This window comes from Cupressus sempervirens, chromosome 10 (assembly GCF_028749045.1).
Source record: "Cupressus sempervirens isolate cs-2001-9-10 chromosome 10, ASM2874904v1, whole genome shotgun sequence".
Taxonomy (NCBI): Eukaryota; Viridiplantae; Streptophyta; class Pinopsida; order Cupressales; family Cupressaceae; genus Cupressus; species Cupressus sempervirens.
The window spans coordinates 327,872,946-327,883,067 of NC_143127.1; positions in this window are offsets into that span (position 1 = coordinate 327,872,946).

The window sequence follows — 10,122 nt, forward strand, 5'->3', positions numbered from 1 at the left end:
GACTTATAACAACATCAAAATCTAGTTATGTGGATACTTTGGAGGTAGGCAAATCAAACTACCTATTTGAATAAAATCAATTAGGTATAATTGTAAACCTAATGAACAAAATCCACAATTGGAGAGCAATTTAAATAAGAAGTTGCAACTGATCTAAATGTCTTGATATCTTATCCAAAGGTGTGTACTAGTTTAGAAGTTCCATAAGTTGCTTTAGCCTCATGAACGTTATTAAAATTTTACATTTCATTTCATGTCAAACTTATTATAGAGTAGGCTATTATAAGAGGATACTTCTACTAAAATCATCATCTCATATGGAAAGAAAAAAACCTTGATTAAAATTTGTTCATCGCCTTGGTTGCTTGGTTATTTCTAGGTGGTCAAAGGCGGTCAAAGGTGGTCAAACAACCACAATATGGTCTCAAGCATGAAGAAAGGTGGAGTGAGGTGTAATAAGGTTTGAAATACCATAAGACATGAATTTTTCCTCCATTGGTGGCAAGGAAGCCAAAAGTTGTTATGCCATTGTCAACTTTGCAAAAATTGCAAAAATTGAAAAGTTGCAATGTTGCAACTTTGGAAAATAGGTAGGATGTTTGAAATAATAGTAAGTTTTCACCTTCCTTAAGTTGGTAATCATCTTTCCATTTGAGGACCCCCAGCCTGTCTTGACATTACTATTATTTCTTTTTTTAAACAACCTTAATCTGTCAGATTTATTATTAGTGATTTTCTTGAGAGTGTTTGATTTGATAGTGCTTGCAAATTAATGTAACCCACCCCTTTCTCTTTGACTGTATTTTCTAGGTTCCATCTAAATGTCATGAAATAGTAGTGAGATAATTGTTTTCTAGGTATGTACATTTTTTATTGTTTACTGATGCTGATGTTTAAGGCCACATGGATGTCATGGCACCAAGTACTTCAAGATTGGGCACTGAAATAGAAAATTGACTTACATTGTGTTGATAAAAATGGACTATAGCCAATCAGAGTATACAATTTGAAATATTGGACCACTAAATTTTTTTAGCCAAGTAACATGTTTACAAGCAGTAGCATGCATGACTAATGTTGAACAAATCAGAATAAAGAATGGAGTTTTTTGAACTTGAGATATCCTACCTACCGATCAGAAATGAACCTGAAAGTCTTCTTTGTACTAGCAAGAAAGGAAAATTATTTTTGTTAAATTTATGATCCTGATCATAGTCTTGAATTCTAGTAAAGTATTTCTATGTATAATGATAATCTCTAGCCAATCCACCATTAATATTGTCTCAGTGCTTAAAAGACACTAAAGACTTTACACAAAACATAGTTCTAAAAGAATCTCTCTGAGATGGAAAAGATCATTTAATGCCAGGGTTAATTATTTATTCTAGTAGTCCAACTTGCAGAAATATACAGACAAAGTAAACAATTTTCAGACTATTCCCTTCCTAATGGTCTTCCCCTGTGATAGGTTGTCACGATAAGTTGAAATTAAAACAAGAGAGGAAGAAATATTTTTCTTAGTCTTGGAAACATTTCTTTACTAAATTGTTAAATATTCCTAGGCCACCTAGATAGAAAGGGTCATAGAAAACTCCTGGTTAGTCCCTTGGTGGAGAACTTATGGCTCTTATATTAACAATATATCTAATCAGAAGGAGTAAGTTTTCATTCGAAATAAGCATGACTAGACACATTTCCTTCCTCCAATGAAGAGACTATGGGATAGAACAAGTGTTGATTCTTTTAATTGTTTCAATAATAGGAATACCACTATTATATATCCAGTTGTGTGTTGGCGACATCTATTGAGTAGGAAAGATTGACGCAAATTATCAAAGAAATTAAAGGTAGCAAATGACAGGCTTGAAATTCTTAAGTGAGTTTGATAGGATTCAAGTTAAAATTTTGCCACCCACAATGATCAAGGTAAACAGTGAAAAAAAGGAAGCTAATGTTTACCACTAATACAAGACTATCTTTAATTTTAATAGGATACAAAATATGAGCTCTTATTTATAAATCATTTATACATGGTCTTGAAGAATTAAGGATAAATTTCTATTATGGAGGTATATAGATGCTTCCTTATATTATAACTTACATAAATGTACTAGTTATAAGGAGAGCTATGATTGTGATAAATCAAAAAGTTATGAAATTTCAATGTTAAGATAAAAGTGTCACAAATGGTTGATCCGAATTAATTTCAATGTTAAGATAAAAGTGTCACAAATGGTTGATCCGAATTAGGTACCATTATGTTAGGGAGATGTTTAGACATCACTTCCTTAACACCCCTAGTGAATCTGGTGACACTGATTCATGACTAGTCTTCCTTAACTGTATCGTAAAGACCTTGTTCTTGTTGTTCATACCTCATCCCTCTTTCCCAATCATACTCTACCCACCCCCTACTCTAGGTACTTGAGTTGGTCCTACAACCACTTGTCAATGATAGTAGTTAGTCTGTTATTATGTTATGGAAGCAAGATAATTGTATGGTTTCTTTTGCAGATGAGAGAGAAGTAAAAGGAGGTCCTTATATAGCAAGGGAAGGTTCCACCGATCCATTGAAAGGTGTTACAAATTAATTTGATGCATATAGCAAAGAAAGGCTTCAAAATGCTTAGAAACCCTCCATTTTGGGATTTATGTTGTACAGATAGAGTTGGGAAGTCAAACCTCTAAAATCTTGTGCAATGTCAAAATAGGTATCCTAAATGGTGAATAGGTTGGTAGGTTGTTAAGAAAGTTTGCAAATTAAAGCCCAAAAACCTTGTTTGGAGGGCTAATTGGAAAGGGCTACTAGGAAGTAACCGATCAATTTAGAAACTGATAGAGAAAGGGAGTTTGGGGTCATTTTGATTGTTCATTCTAGATAAAAACCAAGTTGTTTAGACCTTATTGAACTTCCTCTAAGACCTTGACAAGAAAGGAGCAAGTTAAGACAATTTAGGGTAGAGAAACCATGTTGGGAAAGAAGGCAATTTTTGGGTGTTGTAAAGGGCCTCATTATAAAGTTGAAAAAAATGTGTTAAGTGGAGTTTGGTGATGGCCAAAGAAGTCAATTAGACACGTCTACATCAACATGGAAGAAATGATAGTTGTTAGTGACTATGGTGAAGTTCTCTAGCCACTTGATGATGGGACCATATATTGGTGTTTAGTTTTGATAGGTTTAGTTTGAGCTTCACTTGGTTTCGAGAATCTTTTCATATTCTCTACTTAACAAGGCCAACCATGTGAAAGTGGAATCTCATTTGGCCTCTCCCCCCCATAACCACTCTAAATTCCCCATTAACAACTACGTAAATATTTCATTCATTCATTTAAGAAGTATATCATTGAATCATTATAATAACATAACATTCATTAACACGACATACAATTAATTAATATGTATAAACATTCATCAATAATTTGTGAACACATCAATCATTATATTCACATAACATTCATTAACATGACATATAATTCATTAATATGTATAAACATTCATCAATAATTTGTGAGCATGTCAATCATTATAATCACATAACAATGTTCAATAGCATCACATAAAATTCATTACTAAGCAACATTAAAAAAAAATCATCAACACATTCATCATCAAACAAGGTTTTTAACATTCATTGCTTCTTTTATTTTTTCTTTTGTCAAAGATAAAGGCTAATAGGCACATGGTGACTATCTTTGACATTCTTCTATGGCTCTTGTGGTTCTAGTCTTATGACATGACGCTTCCTCTTCTTTTTTCGAGGACGAGGTTGATGCACCCCTGCAATAAGAAATAAATGGTTTAATTCTAAACATTTTTAAAAATGTTATAAGTATTTCATTAATCTAAAGAACATAACATGGATTTTTCTTTACCTAATAGTGCACATCATCTACTATCACATTTTGTTCAACCCCAACCTCATCATGCTCAACACTAACATCATGCTCGACTGTGTCACCATGACATTTTGCGTACTCAAAAATTATCACATAAAGGTTACACCAATTGGAATTTAAGATGTTAAATTTTATTAATAATTACATAATTTATTTTCAATACAAATTTAATATGTACCTCTATCATTGTGATGCACAACAAGGCCTTTGTCGTGTGTAGGAGCTATGCCTTTGTCATCATGAGTAGGATCTCTGCCGAGAGTAGAAGGCTACCGTGAAATGTCATGCACATTGTTATCATTGTTCAAAATTAATATCAAAGAGATTATTTCTCATGAAGTTCTCAATTTCTGTTATTATTCATTAGGCCTATTTACCTGTGTGTGAACCGATGCACCATAATCTTCTACATCTCTTTGGCCACCGAAATCTATGTGGTGGCAAACAATCACTGCTTTATAGCCTTTCTTGAAGTCAATTTATTTGTCCTCTTTCGTGGGTGCTAGATTAAATTCAATGCCTTGTATTTTTTGTATAATATCATCAATATTGAATGTATTACTTAATTGTAATTTTGTATTAAAAAATTGATATGAAATTTCATTTACTGCTACTTGTGTAGCCTTTGATGTGTCCTGCAACCAATATATGTAAACTTTGAAATATGTTAGAAATATGTTAGATTATATAAATATAAAGATCATTAATTTGTGCATAATTACATTAATACTACCACATACCTATTTTTTCCTGGTGGTGGGTTAATTCCTTTATCTCTTAGTCTTATCTCTTTTGCATCTTCAACAATTTTATTCCACTGTAGTTCTGGAACCATAGGAGGACGATCGTACTTTGGGTTGAGCTTTAGAGCCCTTATGTATTGGTTTCTCACAGTCTTTAGATGTTTGCAATCTTTTTTAAGAATTTGGAGTTTGTTCAAAATATTTTGACCAAAGAGATTCCCTAGAGCTTTTATGAGCTGATCTTTTAATTTAGGGCCTTGTACATTCCACCTTTTAACAAAAAACAAAATTGTTAGATAAAAAAAATAGTTCAAGCTATGTACCTTGAATATATTACAACAAATGGATGAACAAGAAAATGTAGTGACCAATTATATGAAGCTATGTTCCTTTTACATATTATGGGCCCAAATATCTTCAATGTTAAATCATAAAAAGTTTAATAAAAAAGATCGTTTCCTGCAAAATCATCACGAGATCATTAGTCGAAAATGAGTTATGAATAAGTAAACTATAATTACACTCTAAATAATTACAATTTTAAAGTACCTAAAGACTTAGGTAATTTTAAGGGAGTCATATCTTTCTTGGCCATCAACAATGATGCCTCCAACAATCTAGTAGAAGTAACATGCACTTCTCTAAGAAAGGTTGGTAAATTATCACCAGTACTGGTATTTGTTCTATCATCATGAGAAGCTATGTTAGTGCACAAAGTTAGATTTAGTGGAGACAACCTAGAGGAGAGGAGCATGTCTTGATGATGTGAGTGATGATGAAACAATGACACCAAACCCTGATCCAGAGCCCAAAGAGGATCAAGATGAGGAAAGACTGTTGAGAGTGTTTTCTAAGGAACATTCAAAGCCTATCGTGGATGTTGTCCCTTATGATGGAAAGTTGGATACCAATGTTTTGTTGGATTGGATCCTTGAAGTTCTTTGAATTTGAAAGAACTCCTAATAATAGGAAGGTAAATATTATAGTCACAAGGCTACAAGGTCATGCCTCCCTATGGTGGGAGAATTTTCAAATAAATAGGCAAAGAATAGATCACAGCCTGGTTAAAAATGGTGAACAAGGTGAATATGAAGTTCCTTCCTTCTAATTACCAAGTTAGTTTGTTAAGGAAGATGTAAAATTTAAGATAAAAGGACATGACTGTAAAGGAGTACATTGAGGAATTGTATATATTGGACATTAGATCTGGACATGTTGATGATGAGGTTAAGAAGGTTGCAAGGTACTTAATTGGATTGAGCTCTAGAATTCAAGATGAAGTAAGTTTTATAAAATCAGAGTGTGGAAGAAGCATGATAAAATATAGAGAGGTAGAGGTGATAGATTCCAAAGAGGCAGAGGTAGATCCAATGGAGAAAGTAGTAGATTTGATAATTCCTCAAAAGATAAGGGAAAATTGGAATGGAAGAGTGAGGATAAAGGCAAGACTGAGTGGAAAGGTGGTATTTCTTATGGAGGAGGCACTAGTTCTTACCAAGAAAGAGGTAATTCTTACCCTAGAAGTAGTTTTTTGTGGTAATTGTTTCAGATATGGTAAATAAGGGAATCAATCGTTTGAGTGTAAATACTTTGGTGAAAGTGAAAGTGGCAACAAAAATGTCGTGGTCCAAGGTGAACTTGTGAATCCTTGAGTGATCCCGAGGCTAGAGAAAACTTAATGGTGCAAAGAACTTTTTGTAGTGAGAAAGTTATTGAAGAACCTATCTTGAGGAGAAATATTTTCAAGACCAGATGTAAGATAGAATGGAAGTGTTATAAAGTAATCAGTGATAGTGGAAGTTTAACAAATTTGGCATTAGAGGAGCTGGTTACAAAATTGCAGTTGGAAAGGTTGAGGCATCCTAAACCCTATCATGTTTCATGGATCAAGGATGAACATAAATTATTGATAAGTGAGAAACGTGTTGTGAAATTCAAAATTGGTCACTACTTTGATGAAGTTCTATGTGATATTATGCCTATGGATTATTTTCATATTTTGTTCAATGGACCTTGGTAATATGATAAAGATGTTATACATGATGGTAGATTGTATCGATATACTACTTGGGTAAATGGAGTAAAGAACACATTTTTTCCCTTGATTTAAGTTTTATATGAGATAAATTGTATTACTATTAGAATCTGTATGGTTAATGGAAAATAATTTGAGAAGGAGATGAAGAAGAACCAAGCTTTCATTGTTGTAATCCCTAGAGCACCAAGTTGTCATAATAAAAGTTGAGTGACAAAAAATAGTAACGAACGAGTGACAGACAACATTAATGACCGAGCCACCAAAGACAAAAGAGGTCGAGTAACAATAGAAGCTAATTGTGTTTTCAAGTGCGAAGAGAAATTGAAAACTTACTGAATGAGTACAAGGAGATTGTTGTAGAAGATATTTGTGATGATTTACCACCTGTAAGGACTATAAGTCATTGTATGGATTTGATTCTTGGAGTTAGATTTTGAATAAAACACCATATAGATTGATACCTACTAAGAATGAAGAAATTAATAGATAAGTGCAAGAGTTGTTGTAGAAAGGTTTGATCATAGAAAGATTGAGTCCATTTGATGTATGTGTCGTATTGGCACCTAAGAAGAATGGAGAATGGAGAATGTGTACAGATTCCAAAGTCATGAACAAGATAACGTTAAAGTATAGGTTTCCTATGCTAATGATGGATGACATAATAGATTGTTGAGTGGAGCAACATTGATTTGAGGAGTGGTTACCATCATATCAAAATCAAAGAAGGTGATAAGTTGAAGACTATTTTTAAGACAAAAGATTGTTTGTATGAGTGGTTGGTTATGACTTTTGGTTTGACTAATGCACCAAGTACTTTCATGAGGTTGATGAATGAAGTTCTAAATAAATTATTGGGTAAGTTTGTAATTGTTTATTTGGATGATATTATGATATTTAGTAAGACTAAAGAATAACATCTTGAGCACATAAGACAAGTACTACAAATTTTGAAGGAGGAAAAATTATTGATTAATTTGAAGAAATGTTCATTCATGCAAGAAGAGATTGTGTATTTGGGATTTTTGATTTTAGATGATGGTTTGAGAATGAATCATGAGAAGGTTAAGAAATTATGGAATGACCTACACCTAATAATGTGGGTGAGGTAAGATCATTTCATGGTTTGACTAGTTTCTACATAAATTTTATAAGGAATTTCAATTATGTTTGTAATGCTATGACTGAGACTATGACAGAAGATAAAAAGGATTTCAATTGGACACATGGAGCTGATAAAAGTTTTGAGATTTTGAAACAAAAGGTTGGTGAGTTGCCTATATTGACTTTGCCTGCTTTCAAAAAGGTATTTCAAGTTGAATGTGATGCACGTGGTAGTGCAATAGGAGCTATGTTGAGTCAAGAAGGTAAACCTATTTCTTTCTTTAGTGAGAGATTGAATGATGCTAAAAAGAATTATTTTATGTATGATCAAAAATTTTATGCTATTGTTCAAGCCTTGAAGAATTGGAGACATTATTTAATCCTTAAGGAGTTTGTGTTGTATACTGATCATAAAGCTTTGTAGTATTTGGGAAGTCAACATAAGTTGAATCAAAGACATATGAAGTGGGTTGAGTACTTACAAATTTTCACATTTGCAACCAAGCATAACAGTGGAGTAACTAGATATGTTGTTGATGCATTGAGTAGAAGACATTCTTTTTTGACCAAGATGAAGGTTGAAGTTCTTGGTTTTGATGAGATGAAGTTGTACGATCCATACCCTGATTTTTTATAAGGCACAGAGAGAGTGTAGAGCACCAAATCTATCATATCAACCAAGTAATTATAAAGATTATTTTATTGAAAAGGTATGTTGTTCAAAGGGATTTAGTTGTGTATACAAAAATGTTTTATGAGAGTTAATTTTATTAAGGAAAAGAATTATGGTGGATTTGCTGGACATTTTGGTATTGATAAGACATTGAGTTTTCTTATAATATTATTGGCGATAGATGTATAAGGATGTTCATAAGTTTTTAGAGAGTTGTGGAATTTGTCAAGTTGCAAAAGGAGTAAGTCAGAATATTGGATTGTATACACCTATTTCTATTCCTGAAAAACCTTGGAGTGACATTAGTATAGATTTTGTTCTTGGATTACCTAAGACAACAATAGGGTATGATTCAATATTTATTGTTTTGGATAGATTTTCTAAGATGACACAATTCATACCATGTAAGAAGACATCTGATGCAGTGCATGTTTTAGATGTTTTCTTCAAAGAAGTTCTTAGATTACATGGATTACCAAGAAGTGTTATATCTAACAAAGATAACAAGTTTGTTGGTTATTTCTGGAGGACTTTGTGGAAGATGGATATTGAGTTAAAGTTTATCTCTACATTCCACCCATAGATAGATGGATGGATAGAGGTTATGAATAAAAGCTTGGATAATTTATTGAGATGTTTAGTTGGAGACAAACCAAGTAATTGGGATATACTATTGGCACAAGCTAAGTTTGCATATAATAATTTTATAAATATGAGTATTGGGAAAACACCTTTTCAAATTTTTACTAGAATGCAACCTAGAGGTATATTAGATTTAAGGGATTTTGGTAGTGAAGAGAAGAGAAATTTTGAGAGAGATGTGTTTTATGATTTGTATGATTATCATGAGTTAGAGAATAAAGTTTCTCTACTAGATATTTATCCTAAGAAGTACATAAAAGAGATTGAAATAATATTGGATCAGAAAGTTGGTAAGAGCAGAAAAGGAAAATATTACTATGATTATTTGATGAAGTGGAAGAATAGAACAATTGAATATGTTACATGGATTTCTCAATCTAAGATGGATTCAACTTGGGTTGTGACACTTTCACGATTTTGGAGAATCATTTCTTTCAATCCCGATTGTTTGATGCATGATCATTTTGAGTTTCCATGCCATCCTTCTCATCTTTGTGCATTCTGTTAGTTATTTTCGAGTTGTAGTTGTTTTCAAGTGTAGTATTGGCTGAGTTCCTACTTTGGACAAGTTTTGTTGGTGCCGAGTTCCTTCATCTGTTGAGTGAGCTCACTAGTTTTCTAATGCTCGATTCCTTCTTTGACCAAGTTTGTCTATGATTGGTTCCCAGTGAGAGATGACTTGTTTATTTATTTTAAGATGTGAATTTAATGTAAGGATCATGCATTGGGATGCATTTCGATGATTGTGAGGCTGGCCTTCTCTATTGTGAAGATCTAGAATCTTCTGTAAGCCATTTTAGCAAGTATAAGTAGAGATGTCTAAGCTTAGGTCACACAATGCTTAGAGAGTTTTGAAAAAGTGAAAATGATCATAGAGGAGTAAGTCTAGAGTCAAAATTTTTAGAGATCATGGATCTTGAATTTTTAATTTGAAATCATCTTGTATTGGCCACAAATAAGAAGGCCTTACAAATGAGTATGTTTTTGGAAAATATGATGAATCAATAGAGATATTATTGTTTCTATTG